We start from the raw sequence: 27,056 nt of genomic DNA on the forward strand, positions 1-27,056 counted from the left end.
TCAGATGAGGCCAGGGCAGCTCTAGACCTTCCCCTGTCGGCGGAGGAACTGGGCGACGCGCTGGGACAACTCAACACGGGTAAGGCGCCCGGACCAAGTGGCTTTCCCAGTGAATTTTACAAAACATTTCATTTGCAGCTGGGGCCGCACTATCGGCAGGCTTTGGAGGCAGCTCGGGAGTGTGGTTGCTTGCCGGTGGACTGGCGTCAGGCTGAGATTGTGGTGTTCCAGAAACCGGGCAGGCCCCCTGACAGACACGAGTCGTATCGCCCGATATCTCTCATTAATTTCGAAGCCAAATTGTTGGCTAAGGCGTTGGCGAATCGTCTTCTCCCATACGTGGCGGACCTGGTCCACCCGGATCAGGCGGGCTTTATGCCGGGCAGAGCGACAAGGCACAACATCAGACGGGCGCAGGTAGCGGTGGGTGCGATGGGGGCGACTGAGGAGCGGGCGGCACTCCTACTGGCGGACATCGACAGAGCGTTTGATTCTGTCAGCTGGACTTACCTCTTTGCTCTCTTACCGCGCCTCAACTTGGGTCCGGTTTTTGTCTCATATGTCAAACTGTTATACACTGACATCACGGCCTCGGTACGTGTCTCGGGAGCCACCTCGGAGAGATTCCCAGTTGCTAGGGGGACCCGGCAGGGGTGCCCCCTGTCCCCGTATCTCTTTGCACTAGTCATGGAGCCGCTGGCTGCCTGGGTGCGCATAGACGCGCAGCTTAGGGGCTTTGTATGGAGTGCGAGCCTCACAGATAGGATCGCACTGTATGCAGATGACGTCCTTTTCTTTCTGACGGACCTTGATCGCTCGGGCCCGCGTATTTTGGAGATATTACGCATTTTCGGTGACGTCTCGGGACTCTACCTCAACCCGCGCAAATCGACTCTCTGGGTGCTGGGGGGCCGGCGCGAGGTGTCTCCTTGGGCAGCGGATCTGCAGGTGGCGATTGGCGGCCTGAAATATCTGGGAGTTTTCCTGTCGGAATCTGCCGCTATTGCGTGGGAGCGTAACATACAACCGGTATGGGATAGGGTTCAATCCGACGTCAAAACGTGGTCACGCATGCCTCTTAATATCTATGGCAGATCTGCTATTTTTAAGATGGTTGCCCTCCCTAGACTGCTCTACCAGCTGCAAAATCATCCGTACAGAGTGGACCCGCAGTGGTTCCGGCGTGTAAATTCCTTGCTAGGCCGGTTTTTATGGGCTGGGGGTGCTTCTAGGGTAGCACTGCGGACCTGCTTTTTGTCCACGTACTGTGGTGGTCTTGCGACGTCCGATATCTTGTCGTACTACCAAGCCTCTCACTTGTTGGTCTTAAATGAGTGGTGGTACGGTGGCCGTGACGATCCAGCGTATGCCCTAGAACATTTTCTGATGGGTGATGCCACGCTCCATACACTCTTGTATTCGGCAGGGCGGCGGAAGAAACTGCCACATGTGACTCAAGTGGTCTTCCTGATTTGGAGGCAGGCACTGCGTCGCATGGGCTGGTGGGGACGACTGACGGCCGAAACTCCGCTGTGGAACAATGGACGGCTCCCTGCGCTGGCCTCATTGCAGGGGTTTGGAGGCTGGGACTCCATAGGGATCTCGTCGCTTGGTCATGTACTTACTGGGACTACCCTTAAATCCTTTGAAGCGCTCGGCGCTGAGTTTGACATGCCCAAGACCCAGTTTTTTAAATATCTACAGCTTCGTCATGCTCTGGCGCCGAGTCTGGTGGAGCTGGACCAGCTTCCGGACTTTAGCCCCGTGGAAGCTAAGCTTTTCATGGGAGACCTAGGGGATAAAAAAGTCTCAAAAATCTACCAAACACTGATCACTCACTGCTCCTCTTCCCTGGTGTCGTTGAAGGCCTCTTGGGAGGTGGATGTTGGTCCGTTGGATGAGGATGACTGGCGGGAGGCGCTGGAATCCCCCCGAGGCACGGCTATAGCAGTGAGGTTGCGATTCATACAATATAAATACCTGCATCGGGCTTATTACACCAGAGAGAGACTGTGGAGGGCGGGCCTTATCGCTTCCCCAGACTGCCTGCGCTGCGGGGCCGAGAGAGGCACGTTGGTGCATACTGTGTGGTCGTGTGTGAGCCTGGTCCGGTTCTGGGGTGGGGTGTGGGACTGCCTATCGGAGGTGCTGGAATGGGATCTACCTCGTACACCTAGGTTGGGTCTTCTTCATGTCCTAGATCAAGTGGGTGGGAACATTTATAAGCGCCATCTCCTTCTATTAGGACTTGTTGTAGCCAAGAGGGATCTGGCGAGGGCCTGGAAGAGTGACCGCGCCCCCCCACTTTGCGCATGGAAGGCGGGCTTAGACTTCCTCATGGGGCTGGAATTGCCGGTGTTTGAGGCCAGGGGCTGCCCTCGGAAACATTACAAGATCTGGAAGCGGTGGGCGGACTATAGAGACCTGACATTGGAACCTCCTGCTGAAACAGAAGATGGTCTATCCACTGATTGAGATCTCAGGGCCTGGATAGCTCCAAGACACTTAGTCGTGTTTTCTTATGTGTACTGCAGCTGATTGTGGTCACGTGCATCGGGTTAGGGCGGGATAAGGGGTGGGTAGTGGGAAATGTTACAGTTGTGGGGGGGGATACTGGGGCGGGTAGGGGCTAGACAGGAGTTTGAGCTATACGTATATTCTACTGTATTTTGCCTGCTGATGTGTTCTCCTGTTCCTGGAGGACTGTACACTTGATCTGCTTGAACTTCTAATAAATACTGTTATGAAAAAAAAAAAAAATAAGTTAAAAATTCCTGCTGTATCAACAGTGGGTCTGTGAGTGTAGTCCCCGATGCTGAGTAAAGTTCTATGACGTATGCTTTCGCGTAGGGAGGTCGGAGCATTTGCGCTAGTATATGACCAGGGCGGTCCCCTTCTCCGTACACGTTAGCATTATGATATTTCCCCATATAAAGTATTTCCCTGTCAGCTACCTCTTTATATTCTAATAGCAGTGCAGCTCTTTTCATGTTGAATCCCTGATCGGCAGCTATTGTCTGAGCTGTGTCCAGTGTAGTCAGTTCTTTCTCTAAACGGGTGAGTGTGCCACGTATGTCGCGGAGTACCCCGGCGCTCTAGGAGATACATACTCCCCTCATATAAGCCTTAAATCCCTCCCATAACATCGCCTCAGAGTCCACAGAGCCAGTGTTCAATTCAAAGTAGTCCTCTATGGCTACATAGAGTTCTTGTTTAAACACTTCGTCATCCAGAGCACGGTTAGGGAACCTCCACTGCCTTTCGAATCCTTCGGGTCGAGGGATCAATAGCCCCAGTAGGACTGGGGAGTGATCGAAATACGACCTGGGCAATGTCTGCATCCTGTGAAACCATCTAGAAAGTTCAGGGGAAACCAACCAATAATCAAGCCGTGCCCAAGTGTCGCTTACACCGGTATAATGTGTAAATGTGGTGTGGACTGGGTCACGGACCCGTCCCAGGTCTAGTAATGTGAGGTGTTCGCACATGGAGTACAGGGCCTTGCGTGCTCTAGGTTTAGGGTCTGGGGCTGCGGACGTGCTGTCAGATATAAGGTCGAAGGTGACGTTAAAGTCACCCCCCTAAAAGGAGAGGCGTGGAGCTTAGTTGTAGCAGTTTCGAATGCAGGGCATGAAAAAAATCAGGAGAGTCTATGTTGGAGCCATATACACATCCCATCGCAATCTTGTGGTTGAAAAGTGTGCCCTCCACAATCACAAACCTGCCTGCATCATCATATGCAATTGAGTGGCATTTGAAGGGGAGTCGCTTATGAATGAGAATAGCTGTAACCCTAGCGTAGTTGCTGTAGTTAACGAAATAACAGTGTGGACCCTACGAGGATGTGAAGCGGGACCGATCACCCGGGGGGAGATGTGTTTCTTGAAGAAAGGCGATGTCCACTTTATGGCGGATCAAGTAATGTATTACCCGCCTTCTCTTACGGGTATCGTTTAAACCCCGCACATTCCATGGGGCTAAGGTCACACCTGAGGGGCCAGAGTTGTGGCCTATTTGTGCCATGATAGTGCGTCACTTACAGTACTGACATAGAACTAAGGTTCGTACCCTGCGAAATTGACTGTGATTGAATATAACATTAACTCAGTGCAAAGCTTGAATTTTGATTCTCATCCAACCACCCCCCACCCAGCCTTCCCGCCCAGTCGGAAAGGCAATCCCCATTGTCCAGGAATATTACATGGAACCCGCAAATCTTGGAACAGTTGAAAAAACATTCTAACGGGGTACCTTTTACTTTACCAAAAACGATCCTAGGTGTACACTAAATGTGGGGACGTACACTATCCACGGTCCAGTAATCTGTGACATAGAATGCTTCCTATTAGTTTAGACAAGCCCCAGTATTAACTATGAACAAATAAAATAGCGGCGATACATGCATTTGTAACAATCAACCATGTCCCGAGCCGGTGAAAAGATCTGTGCTGGCATCCGATCCACTATGGATGGGAGAGGACGAGGCCACGTCTGAGGGGTGCCTATTGTTAAGTTTGTATGTGCGGCAAAATTCTTGCCATAATTTAACCCCAGGTTCTTGAGTGTAGCCTTAGCTCCCTGAAACTTCCTTCTAGCGGCTTGCACCATGGCGGTGAAGTCCGGATATAGGGACAGCCTGGAGCCCTGCCATGTGAGTTTGCCCTTTTCACGGGCCAGGCGCAACGCAGTGTCTCTATCTCTAAAGTTCATTATCCTGGCTATGATGGGTCTGGGTGGAAGGCCAGGGTTGGGTCTTGGTCCTAGAGACCTGTGCGCACGTTCTACCACAAAGCCAGGGGTGAACACCTCTTTGCCGAAGAGGTCGGGCAGGATGGTTTCCACTAGGGTGTCCATACGACCAGTGGCTGTGGATTCTGGAACGCCCACGAGCGGATGTTGTTTCGCCGACTCCTCGCTTCCAAATCCTCGTTTTTTAGTGCTATGTCCTTCAGTATGCGCTCCATACGATCTATCCTTTTCAGGGATTGGGTCATTCCGTCCTCCAGGTCGGACGTACGGGATTCCACCACATCTAGGCATCTGTCATGCACCTGAATCTTTGCTCCCAGATCCGCCATGTGCTTGTCCAAAGCATCAAAACGAATGTCTAGTGCCCTGAATCCCGCCCTCATCTCCAGCAGCAAGGGGCCCAGTTGGCCGGTGTCTTCCGCTGGTGAAGGTGGCGTCTGCCCTCCAGTCGCCATTTGGCTAAGTGGTTCCTGACTGGTGTCCGCAATTTTTTCAAAGGGGAGTTGGCGCTGTTTCAGGATCTTGCGGCCCATGCCGCGTGGAACTCGGAAGGCTTATCAGGTGGTGGTCTATGGGGTGAGTTAGTAGAGTACCCTCAGTGGCGGTTTGGTATTCAATGATGACACCCTCTTAGCGATTTACACGTAACCCAGTATGGGCCAGGCAGCGCTGTCTGCAGTGGCGCAGTTCGTATAGTATAGCATAAGAGCAGTGGGTCTGAATGATTATAATAGATCGCCCCGTTTCGCCGCTATCGTGTCGCCAATGTGTCCCCTCAGTGGCGTATATATTGCCCCCTTCGGGATCCAGAGCCAGAGAGTGACACAGGTCTCTGCAGGTCCCTCACAACGGCACCAGAGCTCCCAGCTGTGCAGGCAAATCGGACAGGTCAGGGCCCCAGCTGGACACGCACAGCCCGGGGCTCCATGGAGTTCCAGCAGGGGGGTGGAGGGAAGGTCCAGGGTGTACCCAGTCGCCAGCCGCGATCGTCCCCAGGGCCCAGGGGCAACAGACCAGTCTGTCGCTAAGTGATGCAATGCAGGCCCTCCCCCTCCAGGCCCGTGGTGATTGCGGGGGGCGGGTACCGTGCCGGAGTTCCGGGAGGGACGTAGTGCCGCAAAGTGCCCAATGCTGTGTAGGGCTCGAGTTAGATCCGCACCGGCCCGTCGTCCCTACTCACCACACCGCACCGCCAGGCCGTACACAGCTCACCTCCGCCCTATGCCGCCGGGGATCGAGGATTGCAGTCCCGGCAGGCCGCCATCTTATGTTGTGCAATCTTGCGCTGCTGCCGGATAATCTCGAATATCGCCGTCATCAGAGTTGGGCGCCAGTCCTCAGTTTGCTCGGGCACTGTCCCATCATTCCGCCAGTCTTCCTGCAAGTATGGGCCACATTGATGACAGGGAAGTGTCCAGATAGATTACATGGACCGGGAGAGCTTTGGCCCAGCACGGACATTCCGGTCGTCGGCCAAGCAACGCCCTCAACCCCACTGTTGAGGGAAGGCAGAATAACTCAAGACCAAGTTGATATGGGAAAACGGGTTTATTACCACATATATAAGGCCCCACGGGGAGCCAGCAATTAGGGTGCGATAACGGCCAGAGATAACAGCATCTGGCAATAGAACACTATGACGTCACATAAGTAATCTCCGAGAATTCGGAGATGACGTTACGTGACGCGCAGGGAAGAATTAGAAAAAATACTAATATGGCAAAATGTAATACTAATATGGCAAAATGTACATTAAACCTTCAACGTCTCCCTTTTCCCCCTGAAAACCAAAGGAACGGAACAACATAAAAATAGCATCATTCAATTACAAAATCCTCAAAACGTTTGGGCATTCTGACTTCTCTTCCTGATCTAGTCTTTGCATAGGCGTGGTTGCTTCTGGAGCTGTGATCACCTATAGATTCTTCAACCCTATCAGGACTCACGGGGTTACCCACACTAAATTCAGTCGTTACACTGGACTCCTCCATTATATTCCTGGGTTGCCCCCCACCGTTTCCCTTGGCTGTGATATGGTTACCATCTGGGCCATGGTGACTCTGGTCTTCAAACACATTCTCCCACTCCAGTATGCTATCATCCAGATTACCTTCTTGATCATCCTTCCCTCTCATTATAATCTTTTCTTGACCTTTCTTAAGTTTAATTACATCATCCTTGCTTCTACACCCTTTTCCTTCCGTGCACACAGCTCCCCGGGATGCTTCACACACCCTAACCGGGTTGCTATATACTGACTCACCTTTTGACACCTTAAAAGGTTTCCTTACCAACATCCAGTCACCTTGTTCTATTTCCTTTTCTCCTGCTTTATTGTATTGGTCAGAATATCTCTTTGTTTTTATTTGTTTTTCAACAATACGTTCCTTAACCCTGAGCACCTTGTCATTTATCTCATCTTGTGTGACCTCTTCTCTGAACCAGTTGTTGAATTTAGGGGTAAGCACACTATTACACTTCCTTCCCCTCATTAAGAAAAATGGTGTATGTCCTGTTGTGTCATTAGGCGTGTTGTTAAATGTATTTATTTTTTCACGAATAAGATATTTCACATTCAATTTGGACGCTATAGCTAATTGAATCCCCTCCTTAATGAACTTGTTCACTCTCTCTACCTGACCGTTACTCTTTGGACTATACAAAGGTGTTTTTTCTTGTTTGATCCCAACATGCTGTAAAAATTCAATCATTTCCGGGGACACCAACTGTGTTCCATTGTCAGAGACAATCATTTTTGGTTGTCCTTCCACATCGAACACCTCTTTTAAGTATTTTATCACAATGCTTGTTGTCACAGTGCTTACAAACTTATAGTGTACCCACTTTGAATAGTAATCAGTCAGTACAATCACATGTCTACATTCATCCTCCAATACATTAAATGGCCGTGCAAAGTCTATTGCGATTTTTGTCCACGGACCGTTTGGAATCTCCACTATTTGTAACTCTCCCTTCTTCAACTTCCAGTGTTTATCTGCTTTTAAGCATTGTTCACAACTGTCTATGTATTTTTTCACCTCTGCGTCCATTGCAGGCCACCAGTAATGCGACCTTAGAATACTTCTTGTCGCGCTGCTACCTGGGTGTCCCTTGTGCGCTAGCTGAATCATTTTCCTTCTCAACCCTTCAGGCGGAATAAAAAGCTCTCCTCTTTTCAAAAATCCACATTCTATGGTCAGTTCACTTTCTACCTGTTGGTAACTTTTCAGTTCATTTCCCAGATTTCTTATGGGAGGCCACTTTGTCCTCACATGGCTTATCACTTTCTCCATTATTTTATCTTTCCCTTGGGTTGTCAGCTAGTCATCCTCTGTTATAGATCCGCTACACATTAACGTGGCATCAACCCAGGCCACTACACATTCCGTGTCATCAAGCGTGCACTCTGGCGGTTTGCTCACTGGTGAGCGGGATAAGCAGTCCGCTCTGCAGTTTTTGCCGCCTTTCATATGGCGTACGCTGAATGTGTACTCTTGTAGTTTCGAAAGCAGTGTTATCAATCTTGAACTGGCCTTGCCATTTCCGCGTCCTTTGCCATCCATCATATAGACTAATGGTTTGTGATCCGTTACAATAACGAACCTTTTCCCCCATAAATAGTCTTTCAGTTTCTGCACTGCCCATACGCATGCGAGTGTCTCGCGTTCAATCGTGCTATAGTTCTCCTCCGTTGTGCTTAGTCTCCTCGATATGAACGCTATAGTATTCTCCTCCTTGCCCTGGACTTGGCAGAACACAGCACCAATACCCCTTGCACTGGCATCAACTGTTATGATGTTTTCTAGTTCAGGGTTATAAGGTTTTAGTGCGGGCGCTTTTGCGATATCCTCTTTTATTGTAGCAAAGACTTGCTCCTGTTCGTTTGTCCATTTGTAACTTATGTTTTTCCTTAGTAACTTCCTCAATGGTTCGATCTTTCCTGCATACCCCTGGATGAATCTGGAATAATACTCACTGAGTCCTAGGAAAGATTTTAAGGTTTCTTTGTCCCTGGGTTCTGGAGCTTCCCTTATTGCGTCCACCAGATCATCTTTGGGTGTTATGCCATCAGGTGTTAAGACATGGCCCAGATATTCAATTTTGTTTACCATGAACTTGCATTTCTCTCTTGAGACAGTCATCCCTCTACTCTCTAGTGTACTCAGCACTTTGTCCAGTGTATCCAGGTGTTCCTGCTCAGTTTTTTAATGAATGAGAATGTCGTCCTGGAAGGCCTCTACTCCTCTTAATTCTCTGAATATGATGTCCATCAGTTTTTGGAATGCACCAGATGAAGATGCCAGTCCAAATGGCAACCTAATGTACCTGTATGCTCCATACGGTGTTACAAATGTAGTCAACTTCTTTGACTCCTCTGTCAGACACACCTGGTGGTACGCAGCTTTCAAGTCTATGAGAGTGAAATACCTTGAACCAGTGACTGACTGCAAGATCTCTTGAATCCTTGGAAGAGGGTGGCAATTTATTAATATATTTTTGTTTAGTGACCTAAGGTCCACACACAGTCTTAAATCGCCTGACCTCCTTTTCTTTGAAACGACGATCGCCGACACCCATTCTGACTCATCCGTTTTCTCAATTACTCCTTCCTCAATTAGTTTATCTAGCACCTTTTTCAATTCTCCCTTGATTGACAATGGTACACTTCGCACCATATGTCTTGTGGGCACAGCATCCTCCTTCAGTTTTATTTTGTGTGTGAATCCTTTCACGCACCCAATCTCATTTTTGAATACTCCTTTGTATTTCTCCAGCGCGTGCTCTACACTTTTATTACTTTCTTCGGTACATATACTGTTTATGAGGTCCTCTCTGAAGATTATGGGATCCTTTGCACCTGGTTGCAAAATCACTCCCATCTTTGCTAGATCTTTCCATCCTATCAGTATCCTACCCTTCTTTGCAACATAGATTTTTGTTTCAACTACTCTACCTTTGAATGTTACGGTATCATGGAAGTATCCAACCATATCTATCTCTTGTTCCCCAAATGCTTTTGGGTTTACATCAGTCTCATTGAGATTCACATTTTGCCATCTTTCCTCAAATAGTTTGTCGGATATGATGGTGATTGGGGATCCTGAATCAGCAGTGAATTGTACTTTGACTTCACCTATTTTCCCTTCACCTATCGGTCCTTTTATCATACCATCCTCTATTTCTACATGCAATATTATGTTGGCACACATCTCTTCATCATACTCTCCAACTGCATTTATTTTCATATGTTCATTTAACTTCTTTGTTTTGCACATCGCAGTGTAGTGGCCAATTTTCTTGCATTTCAAACATTTTTTCCAAGAGCTGGGCATGTTTTACAGTCTGCTAGATGCTCTTGAGATCCACATCTATAGCAATTCATACTTCTTACTCCTACCTTTTTGTCAAACCAATTCTTCTCTCGACCTTTACTTTCGCCTCTTCTCTTGTCCTGTAAATAAAATAAGTTTGTGTTACTACTTGTGCCGGACAATTCTTTTGTTGATATCAAAGATCTCTCTATCCCTTTTGCGATATCCACAACTTCCTGCAATGTGTGTTTCCTACATGCCAACAATTTTTCTTGCACCTTTTTAGAGTAGCAGTAAAATACCACTTGAGCCCTGATGTAGATGTCGGTCATGTCTTCAAATTCGCACTCCATTGCTAGTACCCTTAAACACGCTATATACTCCTCCACAGTCTCTCCTTCCTCTTGCTTTCTTAGTGCGAATTTATGCCTGCCTACCATTATGTTGCTTTCCTCCGCGAACTGTTTTTCCAGCCTCTTAATTGCCTCTTGATACTCATTTAGCGCTATGAAAACCCCTGGTGGGCTTTCATATTCTGGGAGACTGTCAAACACCTCTTGTCCAGCTTTTCCTAATAGGCCAAATAATAGCGCAGCTTTCCTTTCTGCATCATATGCTTTACCATCTATGGACACTAAATAATTTTCAAATGCCCTCAACCAATTCTTCCACTTCATGACAGGCTTCCCTGGCTCCTCAAGAAAAAGTGGTGGAACACATATGTTGTTACTTTGTGCCATGCTTCTGCTTTTATTTTACAGTGCTTTCAATCTTTATTCTTGTTTTTGCCAAGGTTTGTTTTTCAGTTTATATCCTCCAATTAATTAGTTTTTATTTTTTTTGCTTAATTTCTTAAGCGCTCTGACACTTTTTCAGTTGGCCGTGCGTATCGCGATGCGTGCGTTATGCTCTGCTTTTCTTTTAACTGCGTCGCGTTATTTGCTCTTTGCGGCTTTATTATTGCGTTATTTCTGTCAGTTTCAGCTTGTTAATCAAAGCGGCTCATACGCGCTCATTTGCTTGCTGACGATGCTGTTCCTTTTAACCAATCATCGTCCTCGGCCAGTGCCTGCGTCACTACCCAGCATGCCTCACGCGACTCTCCTGACAGGATTCTTCGCGCGGCTATGCTTCGATGCGCGGCACTAACGGTGAGGCAAAACACTTACTTTTGCTTTCTGCTTCAGTTATTGTTCACGCATTACCAGCTGCGCTTCGGATTCTTTGCTCATAAGATTATTTTCCTCTGCCGACGTCCCGATATACTCTCCTAGCGTTCCACCTGTGAGCCCTCGTAGTCCTTTCGTCCTCGTCGCCAATTGTTGAGGGAAGGCAGAATAACTTAAGACCAAGTTGATATGGGAAAACGGGTTTATTACCACAAATATAAGGGCCCACGGGGAGCCAGCAATTAGGGTGCGATAACGGCCAGAGATAACAGCATCTGGCAATAGAACACTATGATGTCACATAAGTAATCTCCGAGAATTCGGAGATGACGTTACGTGACGCGCATGGAAGAAATAGACAAAATACTAATATGGCAAAATGTAATACTAATATGGCAAAATGTACATTAAACCTTCAACACCCACCCGTAGTTTAAAAGAAAAAAACTCAATATTTTTATTTTAGAAGCATTCCAAATTTAGCTAACACTAGAACTGTGACCTCCCATACAAGGCAGCATGCTAGAAGCACAGCGCCATTAAAACGAAGGGACCCAGAAACTGCTAACTTGACAGAACGCCACCGTCATTATTAACTCACTCTCTGTATACTGCAGTTGTGGGTATTTATATGTTTTGCAAACAAGAAGTCTTATTTTTGCCCACTTTAAAGGTAGCCAGTGTACTGGCCAAAGACTGTGCTGGAATTTGAATTTGAAATCTCCAAGTCATAGAGATGTAAGCAATGACTGCTTGTGAGCATGACTGTAAACACCTTTTCAATCTTACCTACTAAATTTAAGGTGACCTGATAACTGCATACTATCATGAACAGAATATTCAAGTCCAGATTTTCAATTTTTAAACCTCTAATCCATGGGCGTCGATTCACCAAAATACCAGTGGTAGTGGAAGTAACATCACATATCCTTTAACCTCAATGACATCGCTAGAAGTGACGTCATATGACCCTTGACGCTGATTTTCTCCAGGAAGTCACATGATCTTAACCCTGATGACATCACAATAACTGACATTACTGAAGATCCTTTATAATGCATGATTATTATAGCAACACACACACGCGTCTATAGTATTCTGCTAACTTGATCTTTGAAATTTCTAGGACGTAACACTTGCTCTGAATTGTGATGAGAAGGTGAAGTGAGAAAGCCAGCCAACTACTAGGGGGCTTTCCCCTTTGAGAATTGTTTGGAAAGAATATTGTCTAATAGTGCATTTTGACAAGAATTACCTCTACTATGCCATTACCTGTATTTTACTGTGGGTGTCCATTCTGTCAACAATTACCTCCAGTGTGCCAATGTCACAGGTGTCTGGCATGCTAAGAAATGCCTCAAGAATGTCAGCACCGGTATTTTACAATGGCTGTCTCTATAAGACATGAATTCCCTTCAGTAGACCAGGGTCAGCGACAGACTTGCAAGCATAACACCACATTTTCACTCACTCTCACATTCACTAACTCACACTCATTTATTCATTCTCATTCACACACTCCAACAGTCCATTACACTGCTTGTTATTCATATTCACTCAGATGCAGCCACTCATTTTCACTCATTTTGTCTAACTCATACTTACTGACACTCAGTCTCACACATTCTCACTCACTACCTTTCACTGAATCTCTCACACACACGTTTACACATACATTCACACTTGCTCACACACACTCACCTTTTCACATAAACACACTCTCACCCACAAGAAGGCACACAGCATGCATTGAAAAGTATTTTATATACCTTTGCTGCCACCAAAGTTACCATTCCGTTTTGCCCCATTTTTTATTACACCAATAATTTATAATGCAATATTAATCTCTATAAGCTAATGAACAAGGGACAGAAAAGTAAGAGTGTGGAGTCACCCCATTGTTTTTGGCAATGGTTTTGCCACCTTTGAGGCCATGGTTTGCAAAGAAAGTGCCAGGGGTCACAAGCAGCAAGCCAGAGATCGCAGCTGCGACCCCTAGTGACCCCCTAAATAACATCTACTCTAATGTAGAAATGTAGTCTAGATCATTCTTTTAAGGTCAACAAGAATTACAGTTTCAAGAATTAATTTGGTACATGAATGCCTACAAATGAGCAAATTATTACTGGTGATATGGAGTCATTTAGTAACCTTCCTAGATTTTAAAGAAAGGCTCTCATTGCAGTAACCTTTCTACATTCTAGCTCACAAATTAGAAACTTAGGGGCATATTTACAACAATTGGCAAACAGCAGTGCTGCAAGTCTTTTTACTACGCTGCCCTACACCAATTTGAAAGGGCAGGAATGCATTGTATTTACGAGATACCATGCATTCATGTCTTTTCGGCCAGCGCTCAATTTTGTGCCTAGTGCCAACGCAGGCACCTCGCACCATGGTGCAAGGTGTCGGCCTCGTTGACAGGATCGTTTTTGTGCAAAAATGGGTTAACTTCCGGCACAAAAACAATCAATGGAGCTGTTTTCCCCATTCTTTGTGTGCTGCAGAATGCAGCACACGTGGAAAGAGCAAAAACGAGGAGAAATTACAAGATTTCTCCTTGTTACGCCTGCTCTGAGGCGTCATATGGTTTTGGCGTTGCCCAAGGGTTTACACGATTTTTGTAAATCTGGGGCAGTGTTAAAATACATGGGTGAAGCGTGGGAACACCCACCGCAATGCCCATGGTACGCCTCCTTGACGCAGAGTAAGGCAATGCAGCTCTTTGCGCAGACTTGTCTTTCTCCATATCTATGAGGCCATGCAAAGTTACACAGGGTGGCTTTGCATCGCATCAGAGATATGATTCAGAGTCCCAAGCCACCTGAGTGTCTAAAAAAGGGATGCTCCGGTGGCGCAGACCTCTTGTAAATAAGCCCCTAGGAGAGTAATATCGGTCACTGTGAGGGAGATTGGCAGGAATCTGGCGAGTTGAAAGCTCAGGTGTTCTTAATATGTTACATGCAAGTTACTAGTAGTTTTCCTCAGTCATGGTTTTATCTTTGCATTGTGGTGCCTATAACTCTCAATTTAACAGTAAAAAAAGAGTCAGACAACACATACCAGAATGTAAAGAAACTAACAAGCATTGGCAAAATCAATGGGTCTAGCCTTCAGAAGTGCGTATGGTTTTTTTTTTTTTGCAAACGTATGCAAATGTAAAGTAATTGGCAAGAAGATAAATAATAAAGGCATAGCCAAGCAGCCAATACACACAAGTCATGGCACTGAAGTGTACTCATTTTTTTCAGGTGCTTGTGCACATGCAATCAGAAAAAAATTCATAATGCAAGACAACCAATGGATCAAGTGAGTTGACCCAATGCCCCACACTGTTGGTGGGGGTGAGTGGAAGCAAAATATGAATGGCACTTGAACCGACCACTGGATGAAGAGGAATGGCCAAAAGTCCCTTTATGAATGTCCAGATTTTTTATTATGACTTTTTTGAAAAATGTGAGGAAGGTGAGACAACTAAAAAGTTCTGTAGGCCAGACCTAAATACTGGGCTTTCTGAACTGATCAAGCCTGAAAGGGGAAAGGTAGTGCTCTCTATTAAAGCTTTGCATTTCACCAATGCATACACATTAATTTTCTCCTATAGGTCACATTGAATTGCTCGTTATAATTATTGAGAGGGAAAAAGAACGGAGGTAAAGGCTCCAGATCGGTCACATAGGAAAACATGGTTTCTCAAACAAGCCTTTAATGACTAGACTTCATCACGTTTCCAGTGACCATGCTGCCTGCCTCTTGCAATAATAGTACCATAAAACCTATGATAACCCTGCGCTTTATCAAGCGAATACTAGATAGTGACTAGGATGTCAGGGTGTTCTTCACACTTACAACGATTTACCACAAAACAAAATTTTGCAAGATCTTGTATTGCTGTGATCTAATAATACTGCTTGACTAATCCTGGATATTACTACATCATTGGCATATGCTGTCTGATAATAAATTGTTAATAATTTCAGTAAAAAGGATTAAAACATAACAAATAGCATCTACTAATGCTCTCTGTTGCAGACGCATTTGCTGCTGTTCTCTAGGCAACTTCGCACAAGATTGGCGTTACAGCAAAGCCATGTATGCAAGCTTACCAAAGAAACCTCTGACAAAGTTGAACTAGCCTAAATTCTGCATATAGTGGTGTCTGCTTTATTAAGGCCTGTAGGGCTCTGTTCCATTGCTTAAGTTGCAATGAAGAAACTGCATCCAAGCCACGTGCCTGAAAGCAATGCTCAGCCAGATACCTCAGGCCTCTTTGAGGCTCTACATGTGCAAATGGGGCATTATCCTGCCCACTACCAACAATGATGTGCAGTATGCTATTTGGGGAGCGAACCCAAGATTTTGCCCAACTGGAGGAACTGCCCATGACACAAGAATGGTAAGGTATGATAGTTTGAAAGTAAGCTAAAGAGACAGCTACATAAACCCACCTTCTCAAGGTAAGTGAAACGTTTATGAATCTTGTGACCAAGACCAAAAAAATAATGAACAGAGGCTGAAATGATCGGAATGAGGTGTTACACTAAAGATAGATGTACACTGTTAAACCAGCTTCCAGGGAATTAAGCCCAAATTCAAGTGATTTGGAAATAGACCCAAGTAGGGACAGACGAGGTCAGATTGCCAGTTAATTGAATGGAAACTTTGATAGAAACGCAGCTGATGGAAGCAAAACCAGACACTCTGGGAGGAATTTGCGGCTGGGACTCAGGCACAAGAAAGTCAGAAGTTCATCCATCTTATGGACCCTGGTAGTAGCCATAAGTAAAATTAACTTGGCTGTCAAGACTTCAAGAGGAACTTCCTCCAGGGGCTCAAATGGATCTCACTTCAGTGCATTGAGTACATAAGGAGAACCTTTAAGACAGCACAGAGTAATAAACGCTATGCTGGGTGTGAGGAAAGCGGTTTATTATGAGTACCATTGAGTTGGGCAACAATAAAAATCTGTTATTCAGTGCAAAGAGGCCAGGGGCGGCCATCTTTGAGTCAGGCAGCCTAGAGGGACACCCCTATGAAACCTATGGGTGGCCATATTGGAGTCAGGCACCAGCAGGACTATGCATGAAAGAGTAAACGAACACAAGGCAAGACAAACAAGAGTGACAAGCAAACGCCGACTGCTGTAAATGTGATTAAATAAACAAGCATGAGTAAAGGCAAATAACTTTGAGTACAAGGTGACCGCGATTAACCAGTTAAAGCACCTGCGAGTGAGAAGCGACAGGTCGTGCCGAGTCAGAGAACAGGGTGAGAAACACGTGACATCATGATGGTGACCCCAAATGTATGCCCACAGCGAAATGAAGTCAAGCTGGGGCGTCACATCTGCGGGCTCCGGAACCATTAACACTGACCACAGGAGGAAGCATGGGCCCCAAATGGCAAGAATGGCTTGAAGATTTCGAAGACTACATTGAGGGGTCCAAGGTAACTGTTGACAAAGAGAAACTGATTGCCCTCCGCAATCTAGTGGGCCGAGAAATAAGTAAGATAATTAAAGACCTCCCACCTGCAGACACTGGAACCTATGACAAGGTACGTGAGGCATTGAACAAAAAATTCCTTCATAAAAGAAATGTGGACTATGAACGTCATGCGTTTCATCAAGCACGCCAAGGAAAGGACGAAGCGATGAGTGCGTTCATCACCCGACTGAGGCGACTATCGAGACACTGTGAGTTCGATACCTTCTCAACCGATGCCGCCATAAAGTCACAAATCATTGACGGATGCCACTCGGAAACCCTCAGGAGGCGGTTGCTGAGAAAACCTCATGAATTAGACGACATTGAAGAAATGACTCGTGTCTATGTGTAGAAAATAATTGGGGGGCACTACCAACCAGAATATAAGATCCTTAAGTATTTGCCCGGCGGTGTCGCCTCTTGAACCCACAAAGAAGTTAAACTATTGAAGAGGCAGGCGCTGGAGACTGGAAGGCAGGAAACAAGGTTTTTATTCTCTCCGGAGGAGAACACAACAAAACGGGCAGAAGGTATCGTTCTGAGGTGCTCTAACTGCATCCCTGAGGCCTGGCCTCTTATACACAAGTTTATCTTTTTATTGCATGTAACACATTCTCGTCGATACTTTGATGTACGGAAAGACATCCTCCGAATCCCCCCTTCCCAGCCCGTTCCCACGCAAGGTTACAGTGGGAGTCCCCGCCCCGTTCACAACAGGTGATGATCATCGCGCAGCTGGATATTCCGCCGATTCACGGAGTGTGTGGGGTTTGATCGGATCTCGTAGGGCGGGGGGCTTTGATCAACCCGGGGATCCCTTGCTGGGGGGAAACTTTCTATTGCACGGGGAGGGGCAAGGAACAGTATCGGCAGAGCTGGGTGTCGGCCTGGGAACGAGGAAGACAAACGGGCACACGGGGAAAAGGGGTTTGCATCAAAGGGCCGGGGATCATAAATGGGAAGAAGGGAGGTGTCGCGCTGGGAACAGGACGAGGGCCTGGCGCAGAGCAGCGCTGAAGAGGGGTTTTATGATTCGCGGCAGGTGCAGGCAGGGGGGTTGTCAGTATGCGGGGGATGCCGGCGAAACTAGGAGTGGGGGAGAGGCGCGCTGGCTCTCGGCGGGAGCAGGGAAGCCATGGTGTTCAAAATGGCGGCTGTTTTACGCGCACAAAAAGGTTAAGGAGAGCAAGAGGGCGCCGATAATGTTGACGGTCTCAGTCCAACTTTCAACAGTCCCCCCTTTTCAACATATCTAGCCACCTTGCTTTACTCAATGTCAATTTTCATCAAATTTCTAACTTCGGTATCATACAATGCTCTCATATGTTCGCTTCCAATGTCCACAGTTTTGGGAAAAATGCAACTCGCACATAGAGAACACATAGGTGGCAGACATTGAATTCCTAAGCATAGGCCACATATTACAAATACGGGAATCATGATAATGGTGAGCAGTCTCCAGCCCCAGCTTTTGACGGTGTCCCAGAACCAACCACCAAGCGACCATTCTTCTTGCTCTTGGTGTACTTCTGAAGAGAGTCTGTGAAGATGTTCGATGGCTTTGTACACTGAGGGTGAGTTGTCCGGTATGTATGTACAACAGCTGGACCCAATAATGCGGCATGCTCCTCCACGGTCCGCCAGAACCACATCTAGAACGAGGCGGTTCTGAAGAGCCACCAAACGGACCGCTTGGAGTTCGGCAGTGTTGTTGGCAAAGATGCCCGCTGTGATGTTCATGGTTGTCTCGACTGCCTGAGTCAAATGTCGGATGGCACGGCTGTTTGCCATCGGGCCCCAGAGGGGGACGAGTCCTTTCATAGCATCGAGGAACTGCGCCCCTGTTGAGTCGGCTTGCTCAACGTCTTTGGCTCGTTTTTGCCTGTGGTGATTCGCTGGGGCCACATAAGTTGGAGGAAGGACGAAGGAGATGTAGCAAGTGCCCCCCCAGCCTTTGGGGAGCCAGGTGTAGGCCTTCGTGCCGCAGATGAAATACATGTTTGGGGATGACACAAAGGAAGGTGGATCCGTGGAATCCAGAGTTCTGGTAAAGCGGCAAGCGCTGCGACCCACCAGCTGTGTCCCAAGTCCTTCTACACACATGTGGCCTGTGACGTTGATGACCGTCAGGGCCACAGTCAGAGTGGCAGCCGTTCGTTTCCGCAGATAGGAGAAGGTGGGTCTGGTGGGATTGTTGAACACCTGCATTTCGATTCGTTCTTTAGCCGGGATGTCCATTTGGATCGAGTCGCTGGGGGTCAGCGGGCAGAAGTGTGTCTTTGTCTTGTTTCGCCCGGCCCCATGAGAAGAATGTGCTGCAGTTCTGCTGGAGGTGGCATTGCCCGTATAGCTCTCTTGCAGGAGGATCAGCCAGGCAAGGCAGGAGCCGTGGACAGAAAAGGGTGAAGGGATGAATGGTATTGAATGTCCAGTGGCATGGGGTAGCAACCCACAGATCCAGCAGTTGGTGGTATTGGTGGCAAGATTGTGCTGGTGAAGTAGCTGCACGAAAGAGTTGTTCCAAAACTCCTTTCGCCTCTCTCTTAGTTGAGGAGAGAGCGAAATTAGATAATGTTCCTTCATGGTGGTAGGCTGAGCAGTGGTTAGGAATGTTTCGTGAGCAGGTGCGTGTTCTTCCATAATCCAGAGCGTAGTCATGAGGAGAAAACAGAGGAGGATTACGATGAAGAGTGCAATTGTCTTTGAGCTATGGAGTCTGTCTATTCTCGGATTTCTGTAGTGGGTATTTCCTGCTGTCTCCGTCGGCTTCTTATTTGGCGCTTCCATCATCTTCTTATCTGGCGCTTCCATCATCTTCGTCTTCAAGGTGCTCGGTAGTGGGCAGGACCACAGACTTAGTTTTAGCTTCTCTCCAGGTAACCCTTGGTAGTTCGGGTCACCGTTCTGAGATCCTTTAACCTAGTCCGTGGCCTACTTAGCCGAAGCTCCCTCCTTTCGACGCAGGAAATACCCTTCTCGAGATGGCACAGTGGGGTCAGGATGTTTTGAAAGTTCAAGTGTCTCAGTGTCAGGGTAGCAGTTCAACGATGGTCGGTCCTGGTTCAGGAGCTCTTCTTGGGTGTTGACGGTGTCTGTCGTGGCCAGGGCTGGAGAGACCTTTTTGCAGTGATGAGCGTGCAGCCAGTGTTTCTTCCCCTCCACTCGAAGTGCGGTCCGAGTGGTGATCAGCACTTGCCAGGGGCCCGTCCACCGGGGTTCCAAACTCTTTGATCGCTGAAAATTTCGGATCAGCACGAAGTCCCCCGGCTGGATGGCGTGACCCGGACCCCTGGAAGCATCGGGGATGGCCTGCTGCACCTGCTGATGAAGGACAGACAAAGTTTCAGTCAATTTGTACAGATAATCAGACATTAGGACATCCGGAACGTCATGAATGGAAGTTGGTTTCGGGGCAGACCAGACGCTCATGGGTCGACCGAAGACAACTTCGTAAGGGGTTAAGTGATGTCGGGTGGGGGTAGAGCGCATCGATAGCAATGCCAATGGGAGGGCGTCTGGCCATTTCAGGCCCGTCGTAGCCACTATTTTGGCCAGTTTAAGCTTTAGTGTGGCATTGTGTCGTTCGACAAGCCCAGCAGATTGAGGGTGGAAGACTGCGTGGAATTTCTGTTTAATACCCAGCCCATTTAGGATGAGCTGGATAACTTTGGCTATAAAGTGGGGGCCATTATCACTCCATAAAACACGACAGAGGCCATAACGGGGGAAAAACTCCTTTAACAGAACCTTTGCAGTGGCCATAGCGGTGTTGTCACGGGTTGGATATGCTTCCACCCACTTGCTAAATGCGCACACCACGACGAGTACATATTTCAGGCCTTGGCATCTGTCTAGCTGGATGTAGTCCATCTGCAGGACTTCAAATGGGTGGTTTGGGACCCCAAATCCCCCCCGGGGTACTACAGTTCCTTTCCCGGGGTTGTGTTGTAGGCATATTAAGCATTGTTGGACCAGGCGTTTGGCGGAATCTGGGATCTTGTCATTGTGCCAAACCCTGGAGACAAGTTCGATCATGGGGGCTGATCCTATGTGGGCAGGGGAGTGTGCCATGGTTAATATGGGAATCAAGTACGAATCAGGTAGCAACCATCTGTTCGTGTCTTTTGTCCGCCAGCAGCCTTCATCGTCTTTCAATCCCACCCGTGTCCATTCAGTCAATTCGTGTTGTGTGCTAGTCGTTTGTATGTCTCTAATTGTGTCCTTGGCGTCAGTCCAGTTTTCTGCTTGTGACCTGGTCACGTACATATGTGTTGTCGTTCTATTTTCAGCTGTCGTTCGGGCGGTGATGTCGGCTAGTGCATTTCCCTGTCCAATAATGTCTGTCACTTTCTTGTGTGCCTGGCATTTGATAACGGCAAGTTTGTTGGGGAGGAGGACAGCTTCAATTAAGGCGGAGACTAGATCCCCGTGCAAAATGGGTGTGCCGTGTGAGGTCAAGAATCCTCTCTCCCTCCAGAGGAGCCCAAAATGGTGAACCACCCCGAAGGCATACTGGCTGTCGGTGTAAATGTTCGCTGTGGTTCCTGTTGCCAGGATGCAGGCTCGCGTCAAAGCAATCAGTTCCGCTGCCTGGGCAGATCGCTGGGCGATGCGGGCTGTTTCTACTACAGTCCGAGCCGTGGTGACTGCATAGGCAGCGGAAGTGGTACCATCGGGGAGTTTGATGCAAGAACCGTCCACCCACAGCTCCCCGTCGGGGTCAGGGAAAGCCGTGTCTCTGAGATCGACCCTACTCCTGGTCTGTTCGTCCGTAAGAGTCACGCAGTCATGTACGGGGTGCACATTGGGATCGTTCTCTGGCAAGGGTAACAGAGTTGCTGGGTTCAGTGTGGTGCATCTTTTCAGGGTGATATGGGGGGCAAGCAAGGTCAGTTCGTATCCAGTCAGTCGTGCACTCGTCAGATGTTGCGTCTTGGTTTGGTTCAGGAGGGTGTCGACTGCATGGGGTACCAGTACCGTGAGGGAATTCGAGAGTACAATCCCCTCACTCTGTCGGATAGAGATTGCAGCAGCAGCTACAGCTCGAAGGCAGGCAGGCAAGGCTCTGGCGACAGGGTCAAGAGTGGCAGAGAAGTAAGCGCACGGTCGTTGCTTAGGGCCGATGGCCTGGGTCAGGACAGATAAAGCGCACCCCTCCCTTTCGTGAGTGTAAAGGGAGAAGGGCTTTTTGTAATCAGGGGTACCCAGGACAGGGGCTGAGCAAAGGGCATCTCGCAGTTCTGTGAAGGAAGTTTGACACTCGGGAGTCCAAGGGAGTGGGAAAGGGACGTCTTTGTTTAGCAGAGAAAGCAGTGGTTTTACAACGAGGCTGAAGTTTGGTAACCATTGTCGGCAGAAGGAGGTGAGGCCTAATAGGGAGCGAACCTGCTTCTGGGTTTTAGGGACAGGGGTATCTAGAATGGTTTGGATTCGATCAGGGGTGAGTTTTCTTCCATCTTTGGACAAAAGGTGGCCTAGGTAAGTGACCTGGGGTAGGCAGAATTGCAACTTCTTCTTGGAGACCTTGTGGCCATTTTCCGCAAGGAAGTGCAAGAGTTGAATGGTGGCGGTAACCGCTAGAGGGGTGGTGGCGGCTGCCAAAAGGATGTCATCGACATATTGTACCAACACCACCCCGTCGGGTAACTGGACTTGGTCTAGTTGTCTTTTGAGGGCCTGGCTGTAGATGCTAGGGCTTTCCGTGTAGCCTTGAGGCGCTCGGCAAAACCTATATGAGCGGGCTTTTAGGGTAAAGCCGAAGAGATATCGGCTGTCTGGGTGGATGGGGATGGAGAAGAATGCGTTCTTGAGGTCGATGACGGAAAAGGTGGTGGCAGTGGATGGAATCAAGGTCAGGATGGTGGTGATGTCTGAGACCACAGGGTACTGGGGTACCACCACTTTATTGATCTCTCGGAGGTCGATGATGAAACGGTATGCTTTCTCATCTCCCTCTCCCTGCTTCTTGATAATGGGCAAGATAGGGCTGTTGCAAACGTTGCTAACCACTTCCTCTACCACCCCTGCGTCTATCAGTGACTGGATAATCATTACCAATGCCTTCTCGCCCTCTGGCGATATCCGATATTGTGGGAGTTTTGGGAGTGTTGCGTCTGGTCGGACAGTAATGTGCACTGGGTCAATTAACATACGCCCTACGTCCGAATCCGCTTTGGCCCACAGATACGGAGGTAGAGTGTCAAGCAGGGACGCGTCAACGTCGGTGATGGAAAACATGTGTCGGGGAGAGCAATGTCTAAGCAGAACGGGGTTGTCGTAAAGAAACACTCGAACTCCATCTTGAGAACACCTAATCGTCGCTCGGAAGTGTTTCAGTAAGTCAAGTCCCATAATGGCGTCAGGGCTATTGGAGGAAAGCAAGAACGTGGTGTCGGTGGTGTTGTTTTCTACGTCAAAGAGAATCGGGGCAGACAAAGGGTTGGTGGAGGGCGTTCCATCGAAACCTGTCGATGTTATGAGTGAGCCAGACAAGGGTGCCCTTGGAATCAGTCGTTTAGATAACACACTACGTGTTGCGCCAGTGTCCACCAGAAATGGAGACTTGGTACCCAGGACCTTAGCAGTGACATAAGGGCCCTGCTGGTCAACATAGAGCTCGACTGGATCCCTCCCTCGCCCTTGGCTGTCCTATGCGAAGGTGTGAGCGTCGTCATAGTCAGATTGTTGATATTGGTTCTGTCGGGGTCGATCGAACGTATTTGGTCTGCTTGATCTGTCATTAGTCGCGTCATTTGGGGGCCCTCGTTGTTGTCCCTTAGGTCTCGGTCCGTTTGCTACATCCCTGGGGTCTTTGTTTCTGATCATTTCCAGAAGAACTGGGCACTGGGATTTCCAATGGCCAGTCCCTTTGCAGAAAGCGCACTGGTCTTCTCTAAGGTCTGTGCGTCCACTGTAGGAAGTCACAGTGCGGTCCTGGGGAAATGTAGTCTTAGGGACGTTTGTCTGGTAGTTTCCCCGGTATTGGTCTCGTCCTATAGTCACCCCTTGCAGTTTGGCAATCATCACCCTCTCTTTTAAGTCCTTCTTCTTTTTCTCTGTCGCCCTATCGTTTTCATTTTTCTGATGCTCATAATATTGGGCCATTTGGAGAATCGCTGTAGGTTTGGAGGCTGCCCAACTACTCTCGCTGGCCTGTAGTTTCTGGGAGATTTCCGATGATAGGCCCTTAACATAATTCTGGACAAACAGATGGTGTCCGGTTGCAGTGGTCATGTCCTGGCCGCTGTAATCGGAGAACACCGTTTCAAACCGGGAGAAGTATTCCGATACATCCTCCTGGGGTTTTTGGTGACAGGCTGTTACTATCGACCAGTCCACTTTCTTTTCTGGGATTAGGGTTTTTAATTTCTCTACGATTTTATCTGGGAGGTCTAGAATGGATTTCAACGGCTTTTGTCCTGGTCCCCGTTGTTTGTCCAGGTCATCGAGTTGTGACCAGGTATGTCCAAACAGCTCAAGGTGGTCGACTTTCCGGATTTGCTTCCACACATCAGCTGGTAGACATAACCCGAAGAACAAGTCGATGTCAGCCAGGGTCATGATCGTTGAACCCAGGGCTGTACCCAATTCAGTATAGAAGGCAGTGGGGTTTTTACGTAGGTCGGGTAGAGATTTCCGGAATGTCAGTATCTCTTGCCGGTCCCATGGCTGGTAGACCCAGTTGTACACTACCCTTCCCTTCGCATCTTGGTTGTTTGCATCATCGTGAGTCCCTGTACCCCGAGGAGGAACCCAGTAAGGGGCAGCCTCACGTATCGGCATCATGGTGTTAGATTGCTCGGTTTGTGGTTCGGTCACTACGGAGGCTGCGGATTTAGCTCCCGGCTTTTGTTCAGTGAGGTGGCGGAAAACCTCAAGCGTACGCGTAAGGAGGTCCGACACATCACACTCGCCCTCATCCCCGATATCGACCTTCCGGTACAGAGTCCTTAGGCTCTCGGGACCTTTGTCTCGATATCGGTCCTCGTATGCATTCAAGACATGATAACACAGTCGTACGGTAAAATGTCGTCTGTGACTCCCTGTATACGAGCTGAACATATCTGTGATGTACTCTTCATCATCCTTCCTTTCTACCAGTGTCCTTGCTATTTTGTCGATCCCCGCTCGCTCATCTTTGTCTAGTCTGTTTGTTCTTGCAGGGCCAGCCCCTCGAGTCTCATGGTCGTCTAACGTCGTTGTTGATGCGGGTTTTAATACAAGGGGTTCGGCTGGCACAGAGGCCATTGGGGCCGACGCTGTGGCGGTACCTTCGTTTGTACCTGGGGGTGGCGCGTGCTGCGCCACGGGTTGAGAAGGGGCATATGGAGGGGGCATGTAGATGATAGGAGGACCTAACAGCAGGTCCTCATTGGCTTGTCGTTTCGAGGGTAAATCAGGGTAGAGCATGGAGGGGGTTCTAACCGGACACTGGCTTGGCGTTTCCATTTCTAGTTTCTGTTTAGCTTTCTCTCTTTCCTTTATCTCTTTTTCTAGTTTCTGAGCAGCTAGGTGGGCTGCTTTTCGCAGCTCTTTTTCCAACCTACTCTCAGTTTTCTTTTTACGTTGTTCAGTTTCTTTTCGCCACATGCCGAAGCTGTCAAGCATAGTAGGTGTTGTCTTGTTTTTACCCAGGGCAGTTTCTAGCGTTTTTATTTTATCATCATCGAAGGATCCTATCAGGGGCCATTGACTTTCTTGACCCTTTTTTGTATATTTATGCCATAGTTTACTATAGGCTATAGCGGTCAATCCATGCTTCATGAACATGTCCTTATTAGGGGTGCCTTCCAGTGGGGCTGGATGGTCCATCTCTAATAGGCGGTCCGGGCTAAACAGGCTACTAATCAGTGGGGAGAAGACAGACATGACGGCTCGTAACGAGGGACTAAAAAGTCAGCACTGCCTATCTTATCACTAGGTGCAAAGACTGGACAGAATATTTCTATTCTACGTTGTTTGCAGGCAGTGAATACCTCATGGATCAAAATAACAAAAGACCAATAAATAACAATGGGGAGAATGAGCAGGTCCGCAAAGATCTGCGTTACCTACCCTTTTCACTGTCTGCAAAAAGGGTGGTCTCTTCCCTGTTTGCAGACAGGGAATCTCCAGGAAACAATAGTTTTGCGAACAACAGTTCAGTTTCAAGTGATTATTGAGTGGGGGAGAAAAAATAAGCACGGCTGCTGCCCTACCTATCCTCCACTGCTTGCAAAGAGAGAGCCCGTTGTTTCTCCGTTTGCAGACAGTGAATCTCCAAATAAATAAAAAGAGCAATACTAGTATTTTTAAACAAACAAGCAATCAAGCAATTATTTCGTGACTTGTCGTGGTTACACGACCTTACCCGGACCGCATGGACAGTTTCCTGTCTTCCGAATCCAGCGCCCGATCGTCCTCTCTTCTCCGTTATCCTCGCGGCACTCCTGATGGTTCCCAGTCAGGACCGTAGATCACTCGAGAGAGGTCTGTTCGGAACCAGTGAAGTTTGGATGATCGGCTGTCAGACGAGGGTCTATCGGACAGACGCGTTCCCGATCGTTGCAGTCGTTCACTTTGTCGTCAGGACCTCTCCCACTGGATCCATGGGTCGCTGATGGGCCCCACGCTTGGGACGCCAATTGTAGAAAATAATTGGGGGGCACTACCAACCAGAATATAAGATCCTTAAGTATTTGCCCGGCGGTGTCGCCTCTTGAACCCACAAAGAAGTTAAACTATTGAAGAGGCAGGCGCTGGAGACTGGAAGGCAGGAAACAAGGTTTTTATTCTCTCCGGAGGAGAACACAACAAAACGGGCAGAAGGTATCGTTCTGAGGTGCTCTAACTGCATCCCTGAGGCCTGGCCTCTTATACACAAGTTTATCTTTTTATTGCATGTAACACATTCTCGTCGATACTTTGATGTACGGAAAGACATCCTCCGAATCCCCCCTTCCCAGCCCGTTCCCACGCAAGGTTACAGTGGGAGTCCCCGCCCCGTTCACAACAGGTGATGATCATCGCGCAGCTGGATATTCCGCCGATTCACGGAGTGTGTGGGGTTTGATCGGATCTCGTAGGGCGGGGGGCTTTGATCAACCCGGGGATCCCTTGCTGGGGGGAAACTTTCTATTGCACGGGGAGGGGCAAGGAACAGTATCGGCAGAGCTGGGTGTCGGCCTGGGAACGAGGAAGACAAACGGGCACACGGGGAAAAGGGGTTTGCATCAAAGGGCCGGGGATCATAAATGGGAAGAAGGGAGGTGTCGCGCTGGGAACAGGACGAGGGCCTGGCGCAGAGCAGCGCTGAAGAGGGGTTTTATGATTCGCGGCAGGTGCAGGCAGGGGGGTTGTCA

Source organism: Lissotriton helveticus, chromosome 4_1 (assembly GCF_964261635.1).
Source record: "Lissotriton helveticus chromosome 4_1, aLisHel1.1, whole genome shotgun sequence".
Classification (NCBI taxonomy): domain Eukaryota; kingdom Metazoa; phylum Chordata; class Amphibia; order Caudata; family Salamandridae; genus Lissotriton; species Lissotriton helveticus.